This window comes from Mesoplodon bidens (genome assembly GCF_964165515.1).
Source record: "Mesoplodon bidens genome assembly, chromosome: 11".
Taxonomy (NCBI): Eukaryota; Metazoa; Chordata; class Mammalia; order Artiodactyla; family Ziphiidae; genus Mesoplodon; species Mesoplodon bidens.
In genome coordinates this window covers 66,082,647-66,096,433 of record NC_138167.1, presented here as the reverse complement: position 1 = coordinate 66,096,433, position 13,787 = coordinate 66,082,647, and the positions used below count along the sequence as shown (strand labels likewise).

The 13,787-nt window shown below is 46.1% G+C and overlaps 1 protein-coding gene across 3 annotated transcripts in view; it reads left to right on the top strand.

Moving 5' to 3' along the window:
* Positions 1-4,674: 4,674 nt before the first annotated feature.
* The window catches only part of TNRC6B (trinucleotide repeat containing adaptor 6B), a 256,842-nt gene continuing 247,729 nt past the window's right edge, over positions 4,675-13,787 (top strand). For 2 of the 3 annotated variants that reach the window (XM_081248097.1, XM_081248095.1), the window contains exon 1: positions 4,675-4,868. The gene's annotated coding sequence lies outside the window, so the exon portion shown is untranslated. Of the gene's footprint in view, positions 4,869-4,922; positions 5,006-13,787 lie in introns of those variants that run through there. The other variant, XM_081248098.1, reaches the window with a different exon arrangement.

Below are 13,787 nucleotides of genomic sequence, written 5' to 3'. Positions count from 1 at the left end.
TGGTGGATATGGCCACAGGGCATTATTTAAGACGCTGAGAAAAGGAAAAAGAGGGGAAAAGGGCAGGCAGGCAGGCAGGAAGCCTATTTTGAAGGGGGTGGGAGAGGAGCCAGATCCCAACTGGATGCAGAGGAAGGACCATCAGAGGCAGTAGTTTAGCCAGGAAGAGGTGCGCCTCTTTCCCTGAGTCTGTAGAGAAAAGAGCATGGGGTTGAGCTCATAAAGGCTATGAGGGCGACTGTTCATTTGGGGGCTGGTTGTCTCTCCAGCGGCACTGTGGCGTATCCGATGTAGACGCCTCTGGGCAACATAGCAGCATGGAAAAGAGCTGACTCATTGGAGTCAGAGGGCCTGGGTTCAGCTGTGAGGTTATTAACTGTGGCGACCTGGGGCAAGTTAGTCAGCCCTTCAGAGCCTCAGTTTCCCTACCTGGAAAATGGGGATAACCATGGTTGTTGTGAAGGTTAACCGCCATGATCCATGTAAAGCCCTCAGTACAGTGTCTGACACACATCGGTGTTCACGAAAGGGTAGGTGTTATTAACAGCACATCTGGTTCTCCTGTGAACCTCCTGGGGGTCGAGCATTGGCCAGCACACAGGAGGGGTCCAGTGTTTGCTGCTTCCCTAGGAGCTTTTCAGGAAGTGTGGTTGTGAGAAATAAGAGGTGATTTAGAGGCAGCACAGCTTCTGTCACAAGGGCTTTGTTGCACAATAAATGCTACCAAACGTAATAAATTCTTATGAGCGTGTCCTCTGTAATCAGCACCCTCTAGAAAGTTCCCCTCCCCCAGTGCTATTGGCCTTGGCTGTGGCCACACCCACTTCCCAAGTGAGCCAGATCAGCTGTCAGCTGTCCTCTTGTCTTCTGGAGTTAGTTCTTTGACAGGGAATCTTCCCATGATTATAAGTTTGAGAACCGGAGACTGCATTATAAACACTTCCAAATGTCTCACAGAAATGAGAGGCCAGTGCAAAGGGTAAAGGGAGTTCTCCTGTGCCACAGAAATCAGAGCTGGAGCCGATCCAGCTGGCTATGTCACCCCAAGCTTGTGGGTCATTGCAGAATTGTTTGCAGAAATTCCCCTTGTATTGGATTTTGTCCAGGCCAATGCAATGTGTTCAGGGATCACAGAACAATCTCTCAAGGGAAGAAAGGAAGGCCTGTTGCTTGGAATGGCTTAGAGCACTTTTGGTAGCCATCCAAGGCAGCTATCACTCATTAAATCTGCCTTCCCCTCCAGCAAAAAGCCAACTGTATAGAACACCACATATAGAGCTCTAAGAATAGTATAGCGCTCCAAGAACATGCTGCACTTGGCCTGCATACGAGTGTGCAGGGCTTGGCGAGTCTTTTTACTCTCAAAGCTGCGTGTGTTGTGACAAACAAATACAAAATATTTACCGCAAGTAGAATGCAGAGAAGAAATGAGAAAGCAAAGGAGAGCACCCTAGCATGTCATTCTTTGACCTGAGCTGCCTTTTCAGGGCAGGAATCGACTCCACAGCCACCAAAGCAGCCTGTTAGCCCTCGGGCAGTGAGTACAGCAGACCCCTTTCCTCCCCACCATTCACTGACTCCACACTAGGCTGAGCAAGCCCCAAAGTCCTGTAACAGGTGGTAATTTGTCATTTGCTGCGACAGGAAGTTGAAACCATCATCCTCCACAATAAATATTTAGTTGATTTATTGGCTTTCCTCCCGCAAGTATAGAAAGTGAGAACAGGTTCCATCCAAAGCTGCAGTTCTGAGCAATGAGAGCTATCGAAGTACAGACAAGACCCTAAACCACACCCCACTGTTTGTTGGAAGAAATCCATGTGTGGGTCTATTCATAAAAGAGTCTGGGAGGATACTCTCCTTAATGGCAGTTGGCTCTAGTAGTGAGATTTGAGGGAGATTTTATTTTCTACTTTAAAACTTTCTGTATTGTCTGAAATCTTTACTCAATGTTACTTTTATGATCAGAAAAGCAGCAATCTTATTTGGAAATTATTTTCCTATTCTCAAGTGGGCAAACACAACAGGGTTTCTGGCTTCCTGCTTTCTCCTGGGGAAGGAAAGTACAACGAGGTGAAGTGGACAGACCCCTGAAGGCCCTCAAAGGCAAAGGTTATAGGAAGCACCGGCTTTGGTCACTCCTGGATATTCCTATCCTGCTCCTTGCCCCCAGAGAGCAAGCATTGCAGGTCACCGCACATCCCCAGTCTCTTGCCTAGGTAATCACAATTCATCCTTTAGTTCTCCTTGTAGCTGTCACACCTTCAGGGTAGCCATTTTTGTCTCTCCAAGATTGAGTCCCATGTCCCTCCAAGCCATCTGCACTGTGTTTACCTGTTGGTCACCCCCACTAAATCGAGGTTCCTAAAGGCAGACGTGTTTTATTCATCTGTGCAGCCTCTGTACCTTAGGAGAGTGCCAACAAGCTCCATAAATATTTACTGAATAATTATTTATTGGGGGAACCTTTTATAATCAGAGCAATTCGAGACATACAAAGATGAAAAAGAAATCATTTATTTTCAAGGAACTTTAAACTGAGTTGGGGAGACAGGTATGTCCAACAATTAACTATAAAACCAAGCACTAGTTTAAGGGTTAAAAATAGAGTTACAAACAACCAACTATGAAGATAAGGAAGGTTTTGGACACTGACCATTTCTCATTCTTTTTGTTTTCTGGTTCAGAATCCCCCTATTGGAATGCTAGTATGGGGTATGTGCATGTAGTTATAAGGATTCAGGTTCTTAGCACCTTTCTTAGAATTTGACTCATGAATTTTCTTCTGTCCTTCTGCTGGCAGTTGCCCTAGGAATACCTGCCATTTAATCTTAATTGATGTTTGTGAAACACTTGTCTTCCTCTGCTGAAAGGCTATAAGTGTTGAGCACTATTACTGTCTTACAGTGGTTGTTTTACTATTAAAGCAGTGCCAATGCGGTTACACAACAGCTTGGATCAGGAGACGAAACAAGGGCAGTGATCCCACTGAAGCTACCGGGGGTGGGGATTTGGGATGGTAAAATGTTAATTACCCGAGACGGAATGCAGGCTATCGTCCAGCACTGTGCTCCTGGAGATCATTTCAGTCCCAGAGCCTGGGGCCGGCTCTCTGGCAGTGGGTCCTAAGCATTCTGCCCTCCCCTGGCTGGAATGTTGGATTCACTTTGCTGAAAGCGGCCACAGAGAAAGAATCCAATGGCCACAAGCCAGGAGCACTTGTCTTGCACAGCATCAGGGGCTACTCTGGAACCTATCCAGGAGCTGAAGGACTGTTCCATTTGCATACAGTAAATTATTTATTTCTAAACCGATTTATTCTTTTTCTCTCCTTAGACTCCCTTCTTGTTTCTGGCTCTTGAGGACTCTCTCAAAAGAGAGTGAGCTGGAGATGGATGGGTGTGGGTCAGGAAGGTCGGCTTGAAACAGAAGGCTGGTAGAAGTGTCCATTTATTTATAAAGCTGAGAAAATGAACATAAAGGTAGATAGGCTTCTGGTCAGGAACCACCAAGACTGTTTAATTCAGGGTGGGGAGGAATAGGTGCTGGAGAAGAGGATGCAGTGGAGGCAATGACAGCCTGTTCCATAGCTTTAGTCCCCAGCAATGTCACCTCCAGAAACTGAGGAACTTAGGTTCTGATTGAAAGCTTTGGAAGATGTTGGGTTGGCTGATGGGTATGATTCTAGGCTAAGGGAAAGGCACTACAGTACAGTGAAAAGAGCGAAGGCTCTGGAGTCAGACAGACCTAGGACCAAATGCTGGTCTACCAACTACATTATATCTAGGTGACCTTGGGCAAATTTCCTAACGTCTCTGGAGCCTCAGTTTCCTAACTGTAAAATTTAGAGAACGTAAAGCTCACAGGCTCAAACGATAGTCCTTGTAAAGAACTCTGCATGGTTGGCACAAAGCGGGCATGCAATAAATGGTAATCGTTACTATCGTCAATCACAGGCCAAATGACGGGAGTCATTCAAACTCCCTAGCAAACAATTAACCACAGCACAGCGAATCCAGATCTGACCGACGAGCCTATTTGCCCAATAAGGTACCAGGAAAGAACTCAGTGGAGACAAACCAATGGCATTAGCCCTTGTTGTTGCACGGACTTTCTTGCTGTTCCACCAATAGTTTGAAGATTTGACTAGGGAGTGACATGCGGACAGTCCAATGATTCACAACCAGCCCACACTCAGCACTTCGGCGGGGATAAATCAAGGAGCCGGGACGTATAGATTCCGTTATTAGGCAGTACTGGATGGAGAAAGGAGCTTAGGGGAAACAGCGCGAGGGCGAGGCACTAATGAGCTAATAAAAGGAAAAAGACGATGGTTGCGCCAAGTGAGCTCGGCCGCCATCATGCTCTAGTTTCCCCCTCGCCTCTCCGAGTCTGCGACCGAGGAAAAGGTCTCTGGGATGCTGAGGGGGTGTGCCCCCGAATGATTGGCGCAGACAGCTCAGCCAATCGTAGCTCGTCAAACGGAACGCATTTGACCAATGAGGGGCGACGGCAGCTGCGAGAAATTGGAGGGGCGGAACGGCAGCTTGACGGGCACAAAAGCCAGCCAGTGAGGGCCGGCAGCATCCTCCCTGCGGCCAATGGAGTGGGGCTCTGGGCGGGCCCCCGAGTGTTTGTGTTGTGGTTTTGGGGGAGGGAGGCGGAGGGGAAAGTTTGTTTATTTTGTTTTTAGTTCCTGGGGTCCCCGTGTTTCTCGGAGGTGAAGCGGGAGGGAGTGATCCCCCCCGAGCCCCTCAGTCCCTCTACTACGTCGCCTCCATAGCCTGCAGAGAAGCGGGGACCGCGCGCATCGCGGCGCATCGCCTCACAGCGGAACGCCGCGCACTCGGAGCCGGCACGGCTCAGTGGTAAGTGAGGACCGACGGCCACCGCCGCCCTTCCCCTCCCCCGCTCACCGCCCAGTCAGAGCTGGCCGGCCGGGTGGGCGAGGACGCCCGCGGGAGCGCGCGGCGCGGGGTCGGCCTGTCAAGCTGAGGCGCAGCGTGTGCGTGTCCTCGCGAGTGAGCGCGCGCGGCGGGGAAAGGGCCGGGAGGGGCGTGAGCGCGCGCGGGGTTGGCGGGGGTGGCGGCGTTGGGCGCGCGCCCCGCGGGGCGGGCGTCTGGTGGGTTTGACCCCGGGGCTGGGAGGGACGCGGGCGACATCCGCTCGCGGGGAAGGGGCGCCCCGAATGGCCGGGCCGGGACCGGCAGACGAGCGCGACTCCGGGCGTCACGCGCCGGCAGGTGTGAGCTGGGGGAGGGCTTCCGGGTGGGCTGGTCGAGTCGAGTTCGCTTCCCGTCGCCGGGGGACCTCGGGGCAGGGAGGGGTCCCCGCGGAGAGCCGAGGCCCGCGGAGGCGCGTCGGGGCCCCTGCCTGGCGGTGGCAGAGGGGGGCGGCAGGCCTCGGAGCCTCCCCGTCCCCACCTGTGTGCAGGACCTGCGTGACGGAGTGAATGCGTTCCCCTGCTCCCGCTCCCGCCCCCACCCCTCACCCCAGAGCCCTGCGTGTGTGGCCACCTTCGAGAGACGATTCAACCTCCTCGGGGAAAGGAGGGCGAGGGGAATATCAGCGGACGACCAGCCCGAAGTGTTTTCTGCATTCCCTGGTCCTGCGCCCTTTGGTTTCAAACTAGTGGGTTTCCACAGTGGGCTTAAATGCACTATAGTGGCTGAAGACACCCAGTAAAGGTAGCCTCTTATCAGGCTCCTTAAGGACCAGCCCATCCTCAGTTCTTTGGGCACCGAGAACTAGTCTGGGTCTTTTCAGGCTCCTTGCTTTCTCATGTATCTTTTGGCTGTTTTGTTACTTTTTAGCGTCTGTGCTAGAGGTTGAAGCGAGGGATAAGGTGAATTTCAAGTTGGCCATTTGCTTACAATATAAGCAAAATTATACAGCAAAATTGGCCAGAGATGTTTCCCCATGGTCAGTGAATAAAACGTCATTAATTACTGTCCCCCCCCCCCAGCAGTTAAGCAAACAGAAATGAGTTGTATCGAAATCTTACATCTTAGCATTTTGTGCAGGTTTAACAATAGAGGCTATTTCCTTCGTGGTTGTGGGGAATTACAGTAGGATGATAGTTTCCTATTGATTTGGAGAAGCATCTTGGCTTTGAAACTATGTTTATTCTTTTGCTAGTGTTTTGTAAATGCCTCTTAAAAAGCAGAACTTTTAGAACATTGACAACTCTACAAGTGTGCAGTGTCACACTAGGTAGGCAGTAGGAGAGATGTGAATGTAGTAGGTCCATACACTAAGGCAAGTATCCAGATCACAAATCAGACTGGCTTGTTCCACTTGGGATGCCGTGATGATAATAATGATGCCTTTATAGTTTCTTAGTTGTTGACTGTTTTTCAGTGCTTGTCCCAAACATCATTATTTGAGCAAAATAGTTCCTGATAGGACTTAAGGAGAAGAAATTCCCAAGCTGTTTTTCTAAGGTAGCACATAAATGTCATGCCCTTGGGGAAAAAAGATGATTTTTTTTCTCATTCAAATGGAAGCACTTAAAAATGTTTTAAATCAGAACAATACCATTTCTTCAAATGGTAGTAATAATGTTAAGCTAACTTTCTTTTTTTTTTTTTTTTTTGCGGTACGCGGGCCTCTCACTGTTGTGGCCTCTCCCGTTGCGGAGCACAGGCTCCGGACGCGCAGGCTCAGCGGCCATGGCTCACGGGCCCAGCCGCTCCACAGCATGTGGGATCTTCCCGGACCGGGGCACGAACCCGTGTCCCCTGCATCGGCAGGCGGACTCTCAACCACTGCGCCACCAGGGAAGCCCTAAGCTGACATTTTTTGCGTGTTTTGCGTATGCCAACCTGTTTATATTTTTACCTAATTCTTAAGCCTGCGGGGTAGGTGTCATTACTGTTTTATGGATGAGAAAAAGAGCCTGCAAAAGCCACAGAGCTAGGAAGTTCAAGGACATCGGTTTAGTCTTAGTCTGTTTGGTTTCAAAGCCTGTGCTTGTTCCATTTTGCCCCCTATGTTATCCAGAGGAAGAAATGCAGAGCACACTGAAAAGTAGAGAGGGATGGAAAAGGGAAATGCTACTGATGATTACGTTCCCCATACCTAACTTAAGAATTAATTAAACTCATTCTTAGTTTTTAGGAATCGGGAACATTTTTACTAGTGTTACATCTAAGCTTTGCTTTAATTTCCTCCTTATTTAATTTTTATAAAGATAAATTAAAATGTGTTTAATTCAGAGGTCAAGGCTTTCAGAGCCCTTCATGCAGATCACTCCAGTACCTTTGCTGTCGTGATTAATCCTGTGTGCTCTTCCAGGGCCCAGGCGTTATTCACTTTTGTATCCAGCAGGGTGCTTACTGTATAGTAGGAACACAGTAAATATCAGTTGACTAAGGAACAGAGTTAAAAATGTCATGATTTCGGGTTCATTTTAGCAGTTTTAGTTTAATGGGACAATAAGAAAGTGAACAGCTCATGTGCAGAAGGCATGTTCTAGAAGAATACTTAAATGGAGCAATTCATAGAGTCTGGGAAGTTTGGCTCTGGTAGTTTGCTAATCTCCCACTTCTTACCTGTTTGAGCTCCTGTGCCATTCTGTTCTTCCTTTCACCTCCAGAATTCTAACAGAGGAGGCTATACTGACTGCTTCCCTTCACTACTTAGTCATCCTTGAACCTTTGCAGCCTGGCTTTTAACCTCACCACCACTCACTGAGGCATTTTCCAAGGTTGCCATTTAATTTAATGGTTAAATTTCCCAGAGCATCCTTTCGGGCTTTATCCTGTTCTGTTCTGTCTCCCTGTAGCTCAGTCCTTTTGACTACCCCACCCTTTAAAAAAAATTTTTTTTTACTTTTAAATAACATATAATAACAATGACTTTTAGTGTGTGTACGTTTCTGTGAATGTTAGTACATGTACAGATTCATGTGACCATCACCATAACCAGGATACAGAACAGTTCCATCACTCCCAGAAGACTCCCTCGTGCTCTATCCCTTTTGAGAGCCCTTTCTCCTGACTTCCATCCCAGAGAGAAATTAACACTAAGTATCAAACTCAGGCTCCTTTTGTTGTCTTTTTTTTTTTTTTTTTTTGTCTTTTTCTACTCCTTGAAAGCGTTATTTACTTTTGGGATTTAAACTATCTATCACTTCTGTCTATTAACCTGAGGATCCATGCCTCATCTCTCTTCCATTCTCTAAACAACATCCATATACCTGCTGGAATTCTTCCCTAGTCCCTCATACCCGGTATGTTTAGAATTGTGCCTAACTTTGCCTCCCAGCTAATGGCTCCCAAACCAGCTCTTCCATCAGATTTTTCTATATTTTTTGGTGGTGCCATCCTTCTCCCAGCCTTGTAACCCTGGAACACTTGAAGGGCCTTATATTAAACTCTTACCCCAGACCAGCTATCCTGCTACTCAGCTACAAATGCTGGCTCCTGCCCCTCTGCTGCCAAGCCGGCTTCTGTTCAGTAGGCTGAGCAGAGCATAGGTGGTTGGAACACCTGGAACCCATCAGGATTTCCCTGGTCAGAACCCCTCACGGCTTCCCATTGCGCTCAGACCCGTTTAGGATTTTATTTTGCATCCTTTGAGGCTTCGCAAGATCTGGCCTCTGCCTGCCTCTCCAGCCTTCTCTCACCTTTTTATGGCCCACCTGCCTTCCTGACATTCTAACGACACAGCCTTTGTTTCAATTCTTTGAATTACCCAAGCCTTTTCCAGCTGTAAGGTTTTTGTACATACCACTCTCCTGGCTTGGGCTGTTCTTCCCCCCTAGTCTTTACCCACCTGACTTCAGGGTTAAGATGAAATTGTCTCTTCTTCAGAGAGTCTTTCCTTTATGACCTCATCCCATTACTCCCATCCACCCTTAATTAGGTCTCAGAGCTCCTGTTCTTTCTTCATAGCTCTCACTGCAGTTTGTGATTCAGGACCATGTCTGTTTTGCTTCCCATGCCTCCAGAGCCGAGCCAAGTATCAGGCATACAGCAAAATCTCAGTAAATATTTGCTGGCAGTGTTGTGAGTCTGGGCTTTTGCTTTCATGATTTATCGCTGTCTTGTAGTTTCCGGTAGCCTTGCTTTCTACTCCTCTGGACTTGATCCCGCCTGGTGGAGGTCTTGCCACGTAGAGATAGATCTGAAATCACTAAAGAGAACACGGATTTTGTTCTCTTGAATTGCACCTCCGCCTGGGAGCCTTTACCACTGAGCCAGCTGAGATCTAACCTAAGCCTAAACCAGGGCTGGGCTTGCTAGTCCGCTGAGCAGTGCACCTTGGTTATCCAGGCTCATGTCAGTGCTTGCAGCTGTTACTCTTCCCTCACCTCACCCTGCTCTTGATTTCTTCCTCCTCTCTACACCCAGCGTGGGACTTCTAAAGACCTTGTATACTTTCCAGCTGAGCCTGCTTACCCTTTGACATTTGCTGGCCTTTTGACATTGACAACTGCCTCTAGTGTCTTGACGCTAGGGATTGCCCCCCACGCTAGTCTTCCTGAAACAGTGCTTTATGTTTCCTGTCCCCTCCCCAAATCTACCACAAGCACTTAAGTTTGAAAACATTCAATAGTGTTTCATTGCCTCAAGGGATTAAACTCTGTAGCTTGTTATTTAAAGCTCTCTGGACTAGCACTGTGCAGTAGAAATAGAATGCAAACCGCAAATGTGAGCCACACATGTAATTTTAAATTTTCTAGTAGCCACATTAGAAAGGTAGAAAAAAAGGGTGAAGTTGATTTTCATAACGCTTTATTTACTTCAGTATATCCAGAATATTACGTAAACATATAATCAGTAAAAAAAAAATTATTGAGGTGCTTTACATCCTTTTTTTCATGTGAAACTCTGAAATCTGGAGTGTACTTTTCATTTAATACATCTCAATTCAGACTAACCACATTTCCAGTGCTCAGAAGCTGCATGTGGCTGGTGGCTACCATGCTGGACAGCACAACTCTAAGCCATGTCCTCAACACAGATGGAGGGCTATACCTCGGTAGTTGCCACCACTGGCCTTTTGGTAACTCTGTTCCCCTTCCCTACAACCAGCTCCTTATCCAAATATGCTAACCTTCCTTGCTGAGAAACCCGGAGGATCCTAAGACCATCACTAAACTTCAGTTCTCACCATCTCCTCTGAGCCATTTTAATGTTAATTTTTTCGTGTCATTGTTTTTTCATATAGCAATTATTTATTTATCAATTTGTATTATAATCAGAGGTAGTGTTAAAATATTTAATAACTGATAAGGCATAGGTATAGGTGCCTGATGAATTAGAACCAATGGCAACTGTGTTCTCATCTGTGCGTACCTGCTGAATTACAACTCTTATTGTCCTGGGCTGTGTTATTCTTGGCTTCCTCCATAAGACTGAGTTCCTTGAAGGCAGGCTTTTGTCCTGCTCATTTTTGCATCCCTACGATGGCTCCTTACCTGGCCTGTATTAAGCAGTCTGTAAATATGTTAAATCAATGAACAAATGCTACCTTGTATTTTGTTTTATTCTTTCTATGTGCTACGTTTTATCTTTCCAATTAGAAACCAAAATATAAGCTCTTTGAGGACAGAGATCATGAATTATGAAGGACTAGATGGCAGTTTCTTGATTGTCTTCATAGGAGAATTTCTTCTAAATGAAGATTTGCTTTAAAAAAAATAACTATGTTTGGGCTTCCCTGGTGGCGCAGTGGTTGAGAGTCCGCCTGCCGATGCAGGGGACACGGGTTCGTGCCCCGGTCCGGGAAGAGCCCACATGCCGCGGAGCGGCTAGGCCCGTGAGCCATGGCCGCTGAGCCTGCGCGTCCGGAGCCTGTGCTCCGCAACGGGAGAGGCCACAACAGTGAGAGGCCCGAGTACCGCAAAAAAAAAACACACAAAAAACAACAACAACAAAAAACTATGTTTAGGGGCCTCCCTGGTGGCGCAGTGGTTGAGAGTCCGCCTGCCGATGCAGGGGATACGGGTTCGTGCCCCGGTCTGGGAGGATCCCATATGCCGCGGAGCGGCTGGGCCCGTGAGCCATGGCCGCTGGGCCTGCGCGTCCGGAGCCTGTGCTCCGCAACGGGAGAGGCCACAGCAGTGAGAGGCCCGCGTACCGCAAAAAAAAAAAAAAAAAAAAAAAAAAACTATGTTTAGATATTGTTATGGGTTTTCAGGCTGGGTCAAAAAATGAGGTTTGACTTTAATTTAATGATACTTTCTTTTGTGGTTTGTAAGCTGGCTTCAAAAGCAGCTTCAAAAGAAGAACTCCTTGGAATTAATGCATGCTCTTCCAGTTAGGGGCATATTTAGTTACTGGAAAGGCACTGAACTAGAAGTTGAAAACCTGGGTTGGTTTGTATCATAGACATATGCTTGAGTACCTACTGTGTTCCAAGCACAGGAATGATTAAGAATTCAAAAACTAATAGTATGAAAAAAATGCAGCTTTAACACAGAGGTGAAATGATTCATTCTTCCTAGGAAGATTGAATTCCTCTCTGCTCCCTTATACTTTCCTCATTTCTAGCATGGACTACACTATATAGTGTTCCTAGATCTGTCTCTCCCATCAGATGGTGAGTTTCTTAAGAGCAAGACTGTTGCATTCATCTCTGTATGAATGCACACACTGTACTGTGCCTGCCATATTGTAGGCACTCAAATGTTTGTTGAATAAATATCCTCAAATAAATTAGTTTTGCAGAACCTTAGTTTTTTCTTTTGTAAGTAGAGAATTCTCTGCCTCAGAGAACTGTTGAAACTGCAGCAGGAATAATCGTTTAAAACTACATATCTGTTCTATGTATGTTATACCTCAAATATACAACATTTAACTAAAAACAAGTGTAACTGATCACATTTCTCCCCTACTTAAAACTGTTAATGAGTCCCCAAAACCCTGCCATCTGACCTCTGGAATATAAACTTCATGAGAATAAGCACCTGTTCTGTCTTGCTCACTGAATGCCCAGGGAAGACCCTGCCACATTTCCTGTCCTCCCCTTGGTTGCCTGTACTCTTGCAACACCGACCTTCTGGTTCCTGAAATGCATATTCCGCCCCACTCAAGGTCTCTTCCTTGCACTTGCTATTCCCATGGTCTGGAGGCCTCCCACCCCAACCCTAGTTGATGCCTCTTCAATCCTCAGAGCCCAGTTTATATGTCACTTCTGTAGTGACTTTCTAAGCATCCCCACCCCAGATTAGGAGATGTGCTGCTTTTAAAAATTCAGAGCACTTTATATAGTTGTAATTAAGTAATCATTTAATTTGTATATTGTTTTCCCTGCTAGAAAATAGATATGTGAATAAAAATACCTTGTCTGTTTTGTTCACATTTTTATCACCAGTATCTAGCACTGTAAATTGCACATAGTAGATTCTGAATGAATAGTTTTCAAATAAATTAAGAGAACTAAAAATAGAATTTAAAAAATCATTCTAATGGTTTAAATAAATTAAATATATGGGGGCAGGGAGGGGCTTTCCATTTTAGATTGTCTCCAGGTTTTATTTTTTTCTTAGTTTCTACTTGTAATAGGTAAACATTTTAATATTACAGAAAGAATATTGTAATGAAAAATTTTAATTTGTCTGAAAATTTTATCTAGTCATTGTAGAGTTTTTTTCTGTTGTTGTTGTTTTGGCCATGTTGCGTGGCTTGTGGGATCTCAGTTCCTGGACTAGGGATTGAACCTGGGCCATGGCAGTAAAAGCCCAGAATCCTAACCACTAGGCCACCAGGGAACTCCCCACTGTAGAGTTTAATGAGTACCTTTTTAATCCTTATTAGTAAAAATGATCAGAATGGTAATTCCTTTAAACACTTTTTTTATGTGGTCGGGACTCACATGACTACAGTTTCACTGAACGTTTTGAGTGCACACCATGTGCTGAATGCTAGGTTAGCAGCTAGGACTACAAGGATGGGATGAGAAGAGATCTTTGCTCCCGAGGAGTGCACAGCGAATTAGGCAAGGCAGACACATACACAAATGAGTGCCATTTAGTGCAATGAGTGCTATAGAAGGCATATGGGGAGGGGGCAGGGGTGAAAAGGAAAGTTGTCCACACAACTGGAGGTCCAGAAAAGTGTTCCAGGGAAGGTGACACTTCCAGTAAGTCATAGAGGAAGAGGGCATTTCAGGCAGAGCGAACAGCCTGCACAGAGGCCCGAAGGAGCATATTTAGTATATGGAGAAGATGGCACAGTGGTGTGCTTTTATAAAGCTGGCGTTGGGGTACAGGGCCAACAGCTGACCTACAGGCTAACCGTGTCATGTCAGACTCAGACTCTTAGATTACACTACATTTCAGAACTGGAAATAATCTTGGAAATAATGTTGTGATTCCGTACATTTGAATTCATAAAGGCATTATAAAGTACCATTCAAAGAAGCTAATCATAAACCAGAATGATGCTTGTCGCTTCTAATTAATATAGTTGCTTGAGTATAGTACCTGTAACCATGCAAATGATTTCAGGTGGAGTTAGAAAGCAGTAACTCATTTAAGCTTATCTAGGAGTGGAGAGTAAAGGAAATGACCTCCAGATTGCCCGAGGCCAGTGCTGATCCACCTCACAGGGCCAGATACTGAACCAGTGAAAGGGATGAAATCAGAAAGGATTACCCAGAAGGGTCTCCAGGTACAAGTACTGGGAAAGACAGCTTGAAGTTTTAATTTTACTTATCTATAAGTCTTTAAGCGGTTCACTGAACCAGCATTAGTTTAATTTGATTCTCAACTAAAAGTGAAGAAAGGAAGGTTCATTGAATGGAAATTTAGTCCATTTTCATTCATTTTATACCTC